Raw genomic sequence first — 17,381 nt, forward strand, 5'->3', positions numbered from 1 at the left:
ATCGTAGATTGGAGGAGACAGTGGATAAGAATTGGCCCCAGCTGGATCCCTGTTGCGATTGCAATATGGCATATCATAGGTCAAGGGAGGAAAAGGAATTCAAGAATCAGCCTTGGTAGAGCCTAGTTTCGATGTGATATATCGCATATCGCAATTGTAGAAGGGCTTGTGGATATGAATCGGCCCCGATGGAGTCCACCTGTGATGTGATATATATCACAATAAAAGTTCACCAAAGGGGAGTAGTAGGAGGGAGTGCTAACCCTGGTTTCACACCGATTACGATTTGCAATGGGGTTTCCGGTCCTGAGATTTTATATGTTGTTTTTTATAACCTGGTGGTTCCACCATATCATAAAGTGCTTGAAGCATGGGTTAGTTTATTCACCAATTGGGAATGCCAATGAATAACCACCAACAGTGAACACCTTCGGTTTCAACGTGTAGTTAAGGGAGTTTCACGATATTTGAAAGGGTTGTTATGTCTTATTCAGGGCTGAGAATCTCTGTTAGAAAAATGTGCGTCTGCTAAACTTCAATGCTTATTTGGAAATGCCTAGGTTATGAGGTATTTTCCGTGATCTTATTTAAAAGACCATTTTGTGTCGGAAGACGAGAGAGGACTGGCTGATTAATTTAGAATCTCTTGTACAACAAACCCTGACCCTGGCAACAAGGAGGTTCCGAGAAGATGTAAAAGGCCTGATTATCCAAATTGGGTGTTTGATAGGCATTTTTGCACGATTTTTCACCAGGAGTTCAGTGGTACTGTTTGTTTCTAAAGCTGGTCTCTCCATTATTCATCCATCTTCTAGCTTGGAGGTATAAGGACTGTAAACAATGTTTCTTGTACTTTTATCTCTTTTTATTCCACTTAATGAATGAAGGCCTCCCCACTATTGAGCAGGGTTTGAAGACGTAGTCCAAATTGGATGAACTCTATAATCAAATCATTGTGTCATGGTTTCATGTTCTTCTGGTTATTTCCGCATTATTTATGTGCTTTTAATTTTGATAATTAATTAGCTCTGTTATATGTAATTCCGATGCATAAGTGAGTAAAATATCTTGGATCAAGTTTGGTATCAGAGAAAGTCTTTGTAGATGCGAATTGTAGGAGATGCTAACCCATAACAAGCTGCAAAAAGGAGAATGAATTATTAAGTCCTTTGATCCTGAAGCAGTACGTGCACATCGAAGATGAAACATGGCCAATGAATAAGCTCGTTGGGAAGAGGAACATAATTTCCTCAAGGTATTCTAAAATATGGCAGGGAAAGTAGACAATTTGTTCGCAGAATATGAGAAGGCACTTGGGCATGAGAAGAAGGATGTCGGTGACCATGGGTCAGAAAATCATGAAGGTGGTGGAGAAGGGCCTCCTCCCTCTCCTTATTCAAGTTATAATTCTCATCACTCTCATCAAAATTCCAAGTAGACATCTAAGAAACCATTCTTCAAGTTAGATTTAAAGCTTGACTTGCCCATGTACAATGGAGAGTATAGTGCAGAAAAACATAATAACTGGATAAGGCAATGTTGGCCGGATAAATCAATCTTGCGGACAAGGCTTATCTCCCTAGTATCAGAAGATAGTCTAGCAACAAATGAACAAACAAACCTATCTTTCTCTAGACATATGCAATTTATAAATAAACACTAAAAAGGTGTTAAGATCCTACCTTAGATCCAATGCTTGTTCGGTCATCCCCCAATCGTTTGAAAGAGTTACCTTTAAAGACATGCAATCACAAACAAGCAAAAATTAAAAAGCACCTGCATAGAAAATATCATAAATCATTCTAGAGAAAGATAGGTTCGTTTGTCCGTTTGTTGCTAGACTTTCTTTTGATACTAGGGAGATCGGCCTTATCCGCAAGATCGATTTATCCGGCCAACAAATTGGCGACTCCGCTGGGGAAGGAAATGATTGTTGTTTTTCCTTTGTTTTTGACTTGAGAAAATTGTTTTGTTTTTTGTTTTTTGATTGATGTATACTGGCTTGGGTAGTGGAAATATTTTGTTTTCTTAGAAGTTTTTAGGGGACCGCACTTTCTCTTTACAGACAGTGCGGGCATCTCCACACTTTTCCTTTAGTAAACAGAGCGGAACTGCACTTGTTTCTTCTGGAGTCTGCGGACCCGATAAAAAAAAATTTAAAACCTAAAATGTCTTCTTCCAGTTAAGTTTAGCTTTGATTTAGGATTGTTAGTTTCTACCCAGATCTATATTTCTCATGTCAAAAATCTCTTGTGAGTGAGTTCCGATAGTGTTTTTGTTTTGGATGATTTTCTAGAAGTTTTGCATGCTTGGAGTAGTTTTCACTTTGTCTCTATAGTGACTCAAAGATCAGAAGCTTGAGAAACCTTAGATCACCCTGGTGTCTTTTTGTCTTCTTGATGAGTCTAACTTGGTTGTGAAATCTATCCCTTATGAGAAATAGATTTAGTTTTCTCATTGCAAATCTTTGAACAAACTTTGTTATAAGTTCTTAATTTCATTTTTACAAAAGAAAACATATCTGGATGTTTTTTGATTGATTTTTTATTTTGAACAAATGAATCCTTAGTTTACTAAATAACTAAGTAAAATGTCCTCAAAAAGAATTGAAGCTTTTATTTAATTAGATTTTTAAAGTTTTTAGATCTCAAAATTAGTTGTTGTAGTTGTGAGTGTTTTTCTAGAACTTGTAGATCTCTTTTGAAGCAAATTGTTTTTTGTAGTTTTGAGTTTTGAAAAGGGAAAGGGATTTATTGTGAGCATTAATTATTAGTCTCGTTATGAGTTTTTATTGAAAAAGACAAAAATATTTTCTTTCCATTTCCATGTTGAAAGAAAGAATTGTTTCTTAAAGAATTGCATTGTCGAACTCTTTCTTTTAGCTAGAATTTCATTGAAAGAAAAACAGATTGCTTATCATTTTAGGTGCATTTTTTAGTGTTTTTGGTCGAGTCTTCACACCATCAAAGTTTCATTTTCATACCTATCGACTTAAAGAAAAACCCATAAAAGCAACGCTTAATTAAAATTGATCTAGTAATCTTTTCTATTTCTAGGGCTCTTATCGCTAATATAGCTTAGGCTAGTATCTTGGAGTAGGGAGTAATTAACTCAACAAGATAGTTAAAACAAACAAGTAGATACATCTTGCGGTAGGAAATAAATCCAATTGTAATTGATACATTCTGGGAAGCTTCTCTTAAAGGAGTCAATCACGAGATCATGTCCGAACCTTTGAGACAATCAATTCTGCTTCATTGGAAAGATAGAAGATTTACGCATATTATAAATAGTAAACCTCGAATTAACCATTATCGAGGAGCATGGGGTCACTTGTTGGTAAACCTCGGATTGACCATGTTGAGGAGCCTTCAAGGGGATTGAGCTTTGTTACTCTGCCCTTGTGCGTAGATCGGATCGTAGACTATTCCCCCAGTTGTATTTGTTGTTGTTGGTAACCTTAGTGTCCATAAACTTAAGATTATTTCCTAAGGTGACGGTGAAGGAAGGGTTTCACTGTACCTAGAGAAAAGGTTGACTAGACTCACTTGGACTCTCTAGGGGGTTCTCTTCGCTCGAGATGGTTTTGTGAAGAAACTTGTGCCAGTCTGTTTCATTAAGCAGGTTGCCAGGGTAATTGTTCCAACCGCCCTTTCTGTATTAAACTTCTACTAAGTTGGATTTCATCACCAACTAGTGTTTCTAGTACGGGCAGTTACTATTTGTGTATGGTTTGAACTCTTATATTTTTTAGGTGTGTGATTCAATTGTTTGTTTCTTTAGAGACTTTAGGTGTTTTTATTGAATTTTTCTTTGTTTGCTTGTGATTAATTAATTTAATCGTGGCTGAATTACTGAGACAATCTCGTAGACTTCAGGAAAAACCTCCTGAGTATACACCAAGCCATCTTGAAGGGCTACAAGCTCTTGTATCACCTAGTGACAGTAGAGTTGAATCACCAGAAGCCAGAGAATCATCTTTAATTGTTCATCTTGATTATCAAATACAAACATCAGAGTATATTCAAGAGCCAATTTCATTTTCCAAAGTTACTGGTAGTATTTCTCCTTCCAGTGAATTAGCTGAAGAACCTGAAATTTCTGAGCTTGACACTGAACCTGTTATTACTCCAAATTCAGGATTTGCTTCTCCAACTTCTAGTAATCCTGGTTCACCTAGGGTAAGCAATATCATTACTCAAAATCTTCCTTCTGGCCTCATTTCTATTGAAGAACTTGTTAATCCAGAAGAAGACGTAACTCTTCCTGAAAACCAACAGATTTTAAATCTTAGGGAGCGTGAATCAATATTCTACAGTCCTTTTAGGAGTGACGCTTGGTATGTATCATTGACAATTTTTTTAGAAAACCTGGGTCTTAGTTTTTCACCACCTCGAATTCCTTTTCATCCTACACCAAGAGGTTATTATCCTTCATCGATTATGTCAAGACAGTCATCTATGTTTTCCCAATCACCAGAAACATTTTTATCCAGTGGTCCTTCTGTTCCTTCGGGGTACCAGTCACTCTCTAGTACTTTTTCAGGAGAAACTCCTCGACCGATTGAACAAGTGTTATCATCTGGAAGTAATGGAACATAAACATTGAATGTAGAACAAATCCTTATGATGTCTGGTAGTATTCCAAATCCTCAACCTCAAGGTAGTGAGTTATTGCCTGGGGTGCAACCTCAAGGTAGTCAGTTACCGCCTAGGGGGCAACCCCAAGGTAGTCAGTTACCGCCTGGGGGGCAACCCCAAGGTATTCAGTTACCGCCTGAAGGGCTTTCTTAAGTTTTTCAACCTCCAGGATAGTACATACCCCAAGGTCAACCTCAAACTCAGTACATACCCCAAGGTCAACCCTAGTTTCAGTACATACCTCAAGGTCAACCCTAGTTTCAGTACATGCCTCAGGGTTATCAACCTCAAGGTCAGTACCCAACTTAAGGTTTCCAAACACCTTATGGTCAACCATTGTTTCAAGGAGCTGGAAATGTATTGCTTAATTATCAGCCCTACGTTCAACTAGGTTATGGTCCTCCATATGCACAACCTTTTATGGTTCCATACTCCGGAATGAACATGGTGTGGGATCCATCTCAAACTCAACAGAATATGCAACCTAATGTGAAGTTACTTAATCAACCTGGATAACCTTTGGTTTTTGGTCGAACCCAACAACCTGTCCAACCTACTATTCAAATCCCTGCATCTGGTACAGTTCAACAGCCTGGGGCTAGCTCACCTCGTAGTCCACCTAAAACTGCTGCAACTTCTGTTCAACCTACAACATCTGTTTCTGGAGTATCTGCAGCTCCGGTTTCTACTACCCATGCATCAATTCAATTCCTCAAGTCTCTGTGCCACAATCAGGACCTACAGTTCAGACTTCGGTCTAGATGCCTGCAGGAAAAGTTAGTATGATTTCTACCATTGCCACAAGTCAACCGCAATTCACATATCAACCATACCAGGGACAGTATCAATTTGGGCCTACTGTACAAAACCCAGTTTATCAGTATCAACTGTATCCTGGCTATACTTATCAACAACCTCAACAACCCCAGTTTGGTCCAGTTAATCCTGGTTTTCCAGGAGGTTACAACATTCCTAATGCAAATCCGATTCCAGGTTATCCTGGATATCCTCCTCCTGGAACTGGTCTCACTACTCAAGTTTTTCGCAACCCTAACCATCAGTTACCATTTATTGCAACTTTGGATTTACCTGATTTGTCGCACCTTACGAATGATCCGATTTACTATCTTCCGTATTGGCTGCCAATGCCTAGTAAGTTGCCTAGTGATATCCCGAAATTCGAGGGTAAGTCAGGAGAAGATCCATCAAATCATGTTATGACTTATCACCTCTGGTGTGCATCTAATTCCATCATTGATGATTCAATTCAATTGCATCTTTTTCAATGAACTCTCATTGGTCTTTTCACCAAATGGTACATTGAGTTACCACGAGCCTCTTTTTATAATTTCAATCAGTTAGCCACTGCTTTCTTAACTCATTTTCAGTTGCCTGTCAGATATGACAATGGCACGGAACTGTTAACTTCACTAAAACAATCCACGTCCACATATATTTCTGATCATATTCATGAATGGCGACATAGAAGTCATTTAGTGAAATTTTTCATTCCGGATCAAATTTTAGCGGAATGGTTCATTAAATCATTGTTACCCAAAATCACTGAAGATGTAGCTAAGGGAGGAGTTGTTATTGAAGAGCAAGTCATTGCTCAAGCTCAGTACCTTGACCTCATCTATACGTAGTTAGGTACTTTACATGAAAAAATCCCTGATCTTCCAAAATACAGTCAAATAATTGCAGCTCCTTCAGGGTCTCATGCTGCTGATGGTATTATTGGTTCAGTTAGCACTAAAAGTAAGAAGAAATCTTCAAAGAATTCTTCTCCTATAATAACTTTACTTGATTCCCTGACAGGAGATTCTTCCACTGAAATTTCTGCCGACATCCATGTTGTAGAATCATCTACAGCCAAATCAAAATCCGGTAGTAAAAAGAAAGGGAAGAAGAAAAACAAACAAAATTAAAAAGATAAAACAGATAAAAATGAATCTACTGATGAAAAACGGAAACCTCGTTATCCTTGTTTCATTTGCGACGAGGATCATTTTACCAAAGACTACCCACATCAAGCAGAGGTTTCGAAAATCGTTAAAGGTTCTCAAACGCCTGCTATCTTGAAGGATCCTTTTCCTACTCAAGATAGTAAGATGATTGGTTCTTCCTCGAATGCCTCATAAGAACCCATTATGATGATGTCTCATGTCAGGATTGCGACGCGATCACAAGATTATGGTAGTGAAAAAGTCATGTTGGTGGTAAAGAAGCAGAATCTTCTAATTCAAACACATCAACTACACCTCCTCCTGGTTCTGATCCACTACAGATCGAGAAACCCAACCCTGACCTAGTAATCAAACCACCTGCTAAAGGTATACTTCAGAAATCAGCTTTCAATCCACATGCGAGAGCTGTTCAGAATTATAACATTGTTGAAGACTTATCTATTTCCCCTTCAGCAATGTTTGCTTTGGAAGTGCTACAATCGTGCCCAGCACAACGTAAATTACCATTGTCTGCTCTAGGAGCTATCGATATTCAGGATTCGAACCTAATAATCTTCGATTTAGAGAATAGTACACCCCGCCTCCCTCATCAGATGGCTTTCCAGATTCTAGTTTTAGTCAAAAATAGACCTTGCTTTCGAACTGTGATTGATGAAGGGGCTTCTACGTGTATTATGTCGATCCAGTGTTGGAAATCGCTTGGTTCTCCCACACTCATACAGTCTCCGAAAATTCTAAAGGCTTTTGATGGCCGAGGGTTCCATCCTTTTGTTATTTTGCAGGATTTACCTATAGGGGTTGAAGGCAAAACTGTAAATCTGGATGTGGAAGTGGTTGATCCCCCTCTAGATTACAACCTTCTCCTGGGTCGCAGTTGGTCTTATGCTATGACTGCTATTGTTTCATCGATTTTTCGGCTTATCAATTTTCCTCATAATGGAAAGATCATTACAATAGACCAGCTGACTTATTTCTCATCCGACCCAGCCTCTACAGATAGTATTCAGCACATCGGTAAAACGACTATCCCTTACAAGGATGTTGGCGTAGGTTTGACTAAAGATTCTTTTTTACTAGGAACTTTTTCCTTCCCTCCTCCTAACGTATCGCATTCTATTGCAACAATTCATATGATTTCATTGAATACTATTACTTTTGATGATCCTTGGATTGTACCTTCCGATTCTGAGGTGGATTCATTTGGTGGCGTGATGCCTTTGATTCCCTTTGAAATTACATACCAGGCTGTACAGTCATTTTTTGATCCCTATTCAACTGAAATTGATCCAATGAATGTGGTCCAAGGGGAATCACTTTCTATATCTAGCTCAACTGCAGCAACATTTCCTGATCTTGTTCATACTGATGAGCAAATTCGTGAACTATTGTCTGTTGATGATTTACCATGGGAAGGTCTACATCACAAATCTTCGTTTTTACCTGAGCTTGATCATTTTGAAAATGATTTTTCTTCTATTTTTACGACTGACTATGTCAAAGAAGCACATAATCCATTGCAAAATTCTAATTCTGAGTTAAATTTCAAAAATATCTCTTGAACGGTTCCTATTGACATTTCAGTTAAGCCTGGAATTATTGAAAACATTCATATAGGTGCTTCCTATACGGACGATGAAATCCACACTTATAAAGCCCTATTTCAAGAATTCCGTGAAGTGTTTGCTTGATCATATGAAGAAATGCCAGGAATCGATCCGTCAATTGTTGTCCATGAAATTAAAACATACCCGGATGCTAAACCTATCGGAAAACGCTTACGTTAGATACATCCGCGAAAAGCTACTGCTATCAAAGCCGAAATTGAGAAATTACTTCGCGCAAGTTTCATTTATCCAATTCCTTTAACCAATTGGGTATCGAATATTGTTCCTGTCAACAAAAAACAAGGAACGATAAGAGTATGTATCGACTATAGGGATATTAATCAATCTTGTCCTAAAGATAATCATCCAACCCCCTATATCGATCAAATTATTGATGATTGTGCTGGGAGTGAAATGTTCTCCTTTATGGATGGCTTTTCCGGTTACAATCAAATCAATATACTCCCTGCTGATCAAGCTAAAACAACTTTCATTTGCCCATGGGGGACATTTTCTTATTGCAAATTACCCTTTGGATTGAAGAACGCTGGAGCAACTTTTCAAAGGGCTATGTCTTATGCATTTCATGACATCAAGCACATTGTGCAGCCTTATCTCGATGATTTACCTACCCACTCATTATGTAGAATTGATCATCTCATTCATTTACGAGCTATCTTTATGAGATGTAAGCATTATCGAATTCGGCTGAATCCACAAAATGTGTATTCTGTGTAGAAATGGGTCGCCTACTAGGATTTGTCGTATCAAAGGCTGGCATTCATGTCGACCCATCGAAGGTTGAACCTATCGTCAATCTACCTCCTCCTTCGACTCTTCGCCACCTCCAAAGTTTGCAAGGGAAAGCAAACCTTTTACGTCATTTCATTCCTAACTACGCCAAGATAACGAAAGGTTTTACCAGGTTGTTAAAACATAATATTCCATTCTTTTGGGATGAGATCGCTAATCGATCTTTTGATGCACTCAAACACGCGTTGACCCATGCACCATTACTGCATCCTCCCAATTACAACCAAGATAACTTTTTGTACCTCGTCGCTTCTCATTCCACCATTGGGATGGTTTCAGGTCAGGAAGATGAACTCAACAATGAACATGTGATTTACTATCTTAGTCGAACTCTGCATCTGATTGAGCTTAAATATTCGCATGTGGAGAAACTGGCCTTGGCAGCTGTTCAAGTTGCCCAAAGATTTCGTCACTGCATCTTATTATGCAAAACCACGGTAATTTTTTACTGTAACCCTATGATGTATATATTGACCAAACAATTGCTAGGGGTCAATTATTCCAAATGGATAGTTATCCTGCAGGAATTTGACTTGGAATTTAAAAAGTCCAAGGCAAAGAAATCTTTGGTTTTTGCGAACCGATGTGTGATTTCTCGTGTACTGATACTAAAACTGTGGCAGAAGATCCCATTGCGAATGAATCCTTATTTCTTATCAGTACTCTTGATCCATGGTATGGAGATATTATAGTTTATCTCCAAGCCTTATCTTTTCTGCCTGAAATCTCACGATCTCGGTGACGGAAAATATGTTTCCAATCCCAACAATACAATATTATTGGTGATACACTTTAACATCGTGGAGCGGATTCTGTTTTCCGACGTTGTCTAACTCATGAAGAAGCTGAAAAGATTCTAAATGACTGTCACTCTGGAGCATGTGGCGGTCATATGTCTGGGTATGCCACGGCCCAAAAGATATTGCGTGTTGGTTATTTCTCGCCATCCTTATTCAAAGATTGTATCTATGTAGTCTGGAAATGCCACAATTGTCAAATCTGTGATCGTAAGATGCGTGTGCTACCTGCTCCTCTTCACCCTATAATTGTTGTCAGTCCTTTCACAAAGTGGGGTATTGACTTTATTACATGTAACCCTCACTCGGCTAGGGGGCATGCATATATTATCCTAGCGGTCGATTATTTTACTAGGGGGCCGAGGCGATGCCTACATTTTTGGTAGACGACAAGACTACTACAACTTTCATATTCAATCATATAATTGCTAGATTCGGTGTTTCTCGAGCTATTATTACTGATCATGGAAGTCACTTTCAAAACATCATGATGACTGAACTGACATATCAACTTGGCCTGCGCCACGATAGTTCTACTCCATATTACCCACAGGCTAATGGTCTGGTTGAAGCTATGAATAAAGTTTTAGTCACTATGATTAAAGGAATCATTGGTATTCATAAGTCGAATTGGCATACCATGCTATTTTCAACTGTTTGGGCATATCGAACCTCAGTAAAAACATCAACTAGTTTCACTCCTTTTCAACTGGTCTACAGTTTGGAAGCAGTGTTACCTATTGAATGCAAAATTTTGTCATTACAATTAGCCATAGAATTACTCCCAGCTACTTCTGAAGAAGAGAAACGTTTTTTGTACTTAGCTCAGCTAGATGAGAACCGACGCACTGCTGCAATAGCAAACGAGACTCATGCGAAACAAATAAAAGCTTTGTACGACATAAATGTTACACCTCGTAATTTTTCGGAAGGAGACCTAGTTTTACTATATGATCAAGCAAACGATAAGCTAGGGGTTGGAAAATTTGTACCTATGTGGCATGGTCCTTACATTGTTAAGCGAAAGCTGGCAAAAGGGGCTTATGAATTGATAGATTTTGATGGTGTCTCTTTGGGTAAACCCAGAAATGGACTTTATCTGAAGAGATATTATGCTTAAATTCGGTGTGGAGATTTTTTGCTAGATTATTTTCTTTATAGCTGGTGTGTTTTAGATTAAAAAAGTGTGCCTAGTGTAGAGATTGCTCTTATCATTATTCCTGCTTATCTTGATTTTACTCTTGATATTGCAGATGTCGACATCTCTTCAAACATACATTGGTTTTGCTGATGGTGCTTGTCGTAATACACGGAATATTTCTTCCGTAGCTTGGGTTATCTATTCACCCTCTAATGAGTTAGTATCTATGCAAGGGGTAAGCCTCGGTCAAACAATGAATAACATTGCAAAGTATAATGCAGTGATTGAGTTATTATCTGAATCCATCTCATTTGGGATTCGGAGTTTGATTGTTAGGTTGGATTTTGAACTTGTTGTATTACATCTTAACAGGGTTTATGCCATTAGAAATCCAGTGTTATTAAGGTTATTTTTGAGAGTTCGTCTCTTGGAACGTGAATTTGACTACATTGAATATTAGCATATTCCAAGACATTTAAATACATTAGCAGATGCAGTTGCTTCTAGTATGATAAATCAACATTTGCAATAATCAAAACAGTAAATTTAATAACATTTGATAACATGTTACATGAGATAGTCGGTAATGTTGGAAATAATACTGAGAGGGGGGGTGAATCAGTATTATCAAATCAATAAAACTTTTTACATATGACAACCAATCACATCTATCATCCCAGGCATAGTGGGGAAACCAAAATAGGCCGTTACATGACCTTGATAAAATAATATACATGACATAGAGACGAAATATCAAGACTTATGCAAAACACCAATAACTACTATCAGCAGCATCTGACAGTCACTGTATATATCAGCAACTGCTGTTCTCCCTCTGCCTTTGTTTCACCTGAAACCAACAACAACTGTGAACCAAAAGCTTCTAAGATAATGCCAACAATGCATCATTGGAAGATTATCTGCTCCCCCTGAACCTGTGCCAGATGGTCTCTGTCAGACCCATATCAGAATCTTCTCATTCTAAGTTTGACCCACTGATTTCCTTCAAATTATCATATACGCGACTGTATCCACATAAACAAGCGGATAGTCCTTATGAAACTCGCGTACAACCATTTCCATATTAGCAACCTGTAAATGTCCTGTAACAAGGTATGTCTGAACATAGATGTCAACTCATCCTTTTAAAACATCATCATGAAATCATTCACATTATATCATATGTGAAACCACCATAGCCATTTCATCAACATCAAGCTCTACATGATCATTACTTGGGAACATCTGCATCAATCAACATATGTAAGTATCAACCTATCATCATATAGATAAGAACTCATCATCATGTCTCCAACAAGGCAAATTTGAGTAGTCATCCATGTATTAGCACTATGTATCTTGAGATCAAGCTCATTTGACAGAACTTCTTGATATCATCAACAACAACAATCCTTAACCACATGAGTGCTTGTATGATCTTTATACATATGATGACAACAACATATGAGTGACTCATCATCAAGTGAGGAAGATGCGTATTCAAGCTTTGTACTTCTCCTTATCCTTATGAAGATCACCATGTAAGCACCATATATGTATCATCAAGGAATCAACCATAAATCTGATCTGAACATCTACTATGTAACCCCAAGAATCATATGAGGTTTTATCATAGACAACTCACAACCACATCATAGCAAGATATATCATTTAGCTATATAAGCATCATCATCAAGGCTATTAACCATAATGCCAACAGGTAATAATGATATATCATAGTGTTTGGTTCCAATTGGTGATGTCAATTAGAGCTTAATTTAATGTCAACCCGGGAAGGTAAACTTAGAGGTGCATATCTGAAATATATAGATCTAGAAAGATTCCTAATTTGTCCAAGATCTTAAAGTCCCCTTACAAGAACATATTCATTAAAATCTCTTTCAATAACTAATCAAACTTAGATCTAACAATTGTTTGAGATCTATGATTCTCTTTCAAGAACATATTCTGCAAGATCTATTCCAACATTAGAACATCTAATAAGAAATTAAAAGCTGAAAGGAAATAAACCTAGATCTAATAATTGTATGAGATCTTATGGTTCTCTGACAAGAACACTTCCAAATAAGATTCTTCCAATATTAGAACATTTAACAAAACTTGAAAGCTGAAATCAAACAAAAACACAAAAAAATTATACCTAAAATAAGCAAATAAGCATGCAAGTGAGGCCATGGGGGCCCTCCAAAACTCCACAAGAACACCACCTCAATGGAGACTCAAATGTAGAAGAAAAATTGAAGTATGATCCTTTATTCCAAAATCTCCATTACAAAAACTTCAAGATTCTAAGATTTACAAAAACTTCAACATTACAAAACTTCAAAAATCTAAGATTACAAATGGAGGAGATTGTACTCCTATTTATACAATGGGATGAGTAACAAACTCATAATGATCATCCACTAATCTCTCTTTTAGTTCCATACATCTCTCAACCATCTAGACACATAACCCCTTTTTGTCCTTGATCTTCTCCATGAGATCATAATCTTCTCCATGAGGTTTATCTCTTCAAATTCGAATTTGATCCTTCAAGGCCACATAAAGGTGTCTTGGAAGCTTCCTTGGCACCTACACATGTCACAAAAACAACCCACTTTCCATATATAAAGTAAAATATATTATTTTCTAATATTTAATCAAGAATTTCTCTCAAAAATGCTTAAAAATAAATAATATTTGGAAAATATAAATGAGACCCATTAATGGTGAATAATAGGGAAAATGGAGTGACAAGGTGGTGAATAGTGAGTGATATAATGGAAGCATAGGTGAAAAATGAATGGTAATGAGTGACATTTGCATGACATTTTGAAACTGCAACATACTCCCCAACTGAAGCTCTTACATGTCCTCATTCAAGCTACTACAATGACTTATTTGATTTATTTCTTAGATGAGCTTCCTTTTACAAGATGTTTCGTTCTTGTGTAACAAACATCTTTCAATCATGGACTTCCTTTTAACTTTGCACATCTTCGGATAACTTTATTTTTGCAAAGCATTTACATATTTTAATGATTGCTTCTTGTGTTACAATCATTATTTACTTTGTTAAGATCTATTTTTAATGATTGGTTCTTGTGTTTACAATCATTATTTACTTTATTGAGATCAATCATTTTAAGAAGTCATTTAATATGCTCATCATTTCGTAGTAGTTTTTATTGTGGGAAGACTATGTGGGTTAAGATGTAATATGAATGAGGTAAAAAATGAAGTGTGAAATTCCCCCCTCCCCAACTGATGGTTTTTGGCAATTTTTAATGAGAAAGGGAATAGTGAAATAGTGGAACATTTTCCAAATATCATCATTTTAGCATCTAAAAAGAATTTCAAGATTAAAGGTTAGAAAACATTATACCTTACTTACCTACAGAAGTGGATGAATCATGCATGTTCAGCTGCTGCAATTCTGATCTGAGGCAAGTTGTGGATGAAATATGGATCTGTATTGTCGTATCTACTGTTGGATAGTCTGATGAATCTGATGAGTCTGCTGAATATGGCTAAAAATGTATAAGGCTTGGAAGGTATACAAAATATAGAAGTTACATTTTCCTCCCCCCAGCCTTATTTATTGACTTGTCCTCAAGTCATGACAAACTGAAAAACAATGAAAGGACATCTGCTTCATCTGCTACAAAATATGGGTCTTCAAGTCTTCAACACTCGATGGCATAAATCTTACTATGTGATTAAATGTTCTAGTGTTGAACATAATAAGAAGTTGTTGACTTAGTGGCCATTAATGAATGCCACTAGCCAACACGAGAGCTCCCACCATTGATTCCAATGGTAGTCAAGATGCCTAACACATCTTTGTAGGTACGAATAAGTTTTTTGTGGTCGAGTCACCTACAAGATCCAACAAACAAGGGATATTAATGTACTCCCATTGTTCGTTGGCAAGAGTACTTGCCATTAAGGCATGCAAGCCTCTAGGTGTTTTTAGAAAGATAATTAGACTCTAGGACTTTGACTCAATGATATACATAGAAGCAGGGTTTTATTAGCGGAAATGAAAAATGGTAGGAAAAGGGGAATGGAAATGGAAAATGGCTTTTATTGATGGGTTAGGAATAGATGAAAGGAAATGTATGGTGAATGAACAAGAACTCTTGCTGTAAAAAAAATGGACATGGAAATGGTATGCTTTATGGATTGATAATTGGTGGAATTCAAAATCTGTTTCAAAAAGGGAGGTGCAAGGTAGTGGTTGTGGAGTTGGATTTGTCTTTAGAATTTTTCATGAATGTAGTCTTTGGAAGACAAATTGTCGTCACAATGTAATTTCCTTATGATCACTTGATTATCCTGTAACCTGTAAAAAAACTTGGTACAAAGAAAACATAAGTGTGCTCTAGAAGAAATGGCCAGTTCCTTCATGATTCTTATGCAAAAATTTCATACCAAATAAAACATATTAAGGACAATCAAAGTGTTGAAATTGACTTAATCATGATATTAAAATCAATCCATTCTTAAAAATAACCATGAAAAGTAATACTCCCTGTTTGTGTCAGATGAAATATGCTCGGCAAAAGAATTTGGCATTAGAAAGATTTGTTGTGTTCTGCATATTAGTATGTGATATAAAAGCATTCAACATGAATATGTTATGAGTTTAATGCCAACTTGAAGCTATCGAAACAAGATAATCATCATCTATAGAATCCTCCAAATGTTTGATAAATCAATCCTCAAAATTTGTTTCCAAGTGTTCCATTATTTATTTTCAAACCTGCGTGAATTTTGTTTGTTTTATTTTTTGTGCATTAATAATATAATTATAACATATTAATATATTAATATAATTAATATATTAATACAATGATTACATATATTAATACAAATCAAACATTAACTGAATATATTAATCAAAATAAATCAAATATTAAGAAATTATAACTAAATATATATACAAATACAAATCAAAACAAATAAAAATAAAAATACATACAATATAATACAAAACAAATTTAATCTAAAAATGGAAAAGAAACCCAAAACAAATGGAAAACCAAACGTAAACCAAAACGCAAAATGGCATATGGAGGGTTGATGGCGTAGGAATTCATCATTTTCTGCGGCCTAAAAATATGAAATTGCAGATGTAGGGATGGAGAATATTTATTAACCGGAGTCATGAAGAAGACAAAATTTACACGTTTTCACTCGGGTGCCACTTAATTCTGTATCCAACACTTGGCTTTGGTGCAAAATTTATTGGTTGGTCGCTCAGGACTCAATCCAAAGCTTGCCTTAAGTCACTTCCAGTAATAGGTTTGTTGTTATTTGGTCTGGAATCGTTGAATTGTCCATGATAAGCAAGCTCAAATGGCTGATTTCCATTCTTCTTGAACAGGTATAATTCAGGAGTGCAGACAGCTCCATAAGCCCATGCAACTTCTTGTGTCTCCTCATATAGATATGGGAACGTATACTCAAACGTCCTAGCGTCTTCAGCCATGAAATCTGGACCATCCTAAGGGTGTGTTACAGCAGAATTAGAAGAGATTGCTACAATTGCAAGCCCCCTTGGCATGTAATCATTTGCAAGCTTGACAATGTCCTTCTTCAAATGCACAACAAATGGGCAGTGATTGCAGATGAACGTCACCAGCAGCACGGGATGTCCTTCAAAGTCAGTCAACTTCCAAACCTTGCTAGTGAGAGCTTCTGGCAACTCAAAATCAGGGGCTACGGATCCGAGAGGCATGCCCTTCGATGAGGATGGAGGCATGGTGTTGGCACAGTGAAAGCACTAATGGAAGAGACCCTAATTCACTATTCACAATGGCAAAGACCCTAATTCACTATTCACAATGATGATCGTGAATGGCCTCTGCCTCCATTTATGGTGTTGTTAGTGATGCATTCAACCGGCCATTCATCAAATTATCCAATGGATTTGCGCCAATGGTATGCACCCTATATCATTCCAATAAATAAGATTTTTGAGAGATTCATGGGCTGGGAAATCGAGATCTTGCAGAGATTGAGATCACAAGAAATCAGATAAAGCTAGGATAGCAATTAATTGAAATAGAGACGATTATTCTCTGACAGTAAGTACTACAACGAACCAAATCTTTTTATCTTCCTTTCTGGTTTGATTTGGCAAGATTCTCGTGATTTTTATGAGGATTCGATGGCATTTCTGGCTCCTTCCTGAGTGGCTGCGCTCAGCAACGTTTCCAGATCACTGGCGTGCTGTACAACTGGCTGGCGGACTAAATCCCACAATTTCCGGGAAAGAAACCACTTGTTATCAATTTTACTTCACGTGTCTATTGTAATTTGCCACTGAGATGTTCTATTTTGATCGAAACTGGCTTTCTTTCCCAAAAAAACGCAACTGCCTATCGTCTACAGCTACACAAATCAACATT

The 17,381-nt window shown here is 37.1% G+C and overlaps 1 pseudogene; it reads right to left on the minus strand.

The window, feature by feature from the left end:
• Window positions 1-16,150: 16,150 nt before the first annotated feature.
• LOC149197575 (uncharacterized) lies at window positions 16,151-16,732 on the minus strand (annotated as a pseudogene).
• Window positions 16,733-17,381: the final 649 nt, after the last annotated feature.

This window comes from Pinus tabuliformis, chromosome 2_2, assembly GCF_031772625.1.
Source record: "Pinus tabuliformis cultivar Carrire ecotype Pingquan chromosome 2_2, CPIR1, whole genome shotgun sequence".
In the NCBI taxonomy this organism is placed as follows: Eukaryota; Viridiplantae; Streptophyta; class Pinopsida; order Pinales; family Pinaceae; genus Pinus; species Pinus tabuliformis.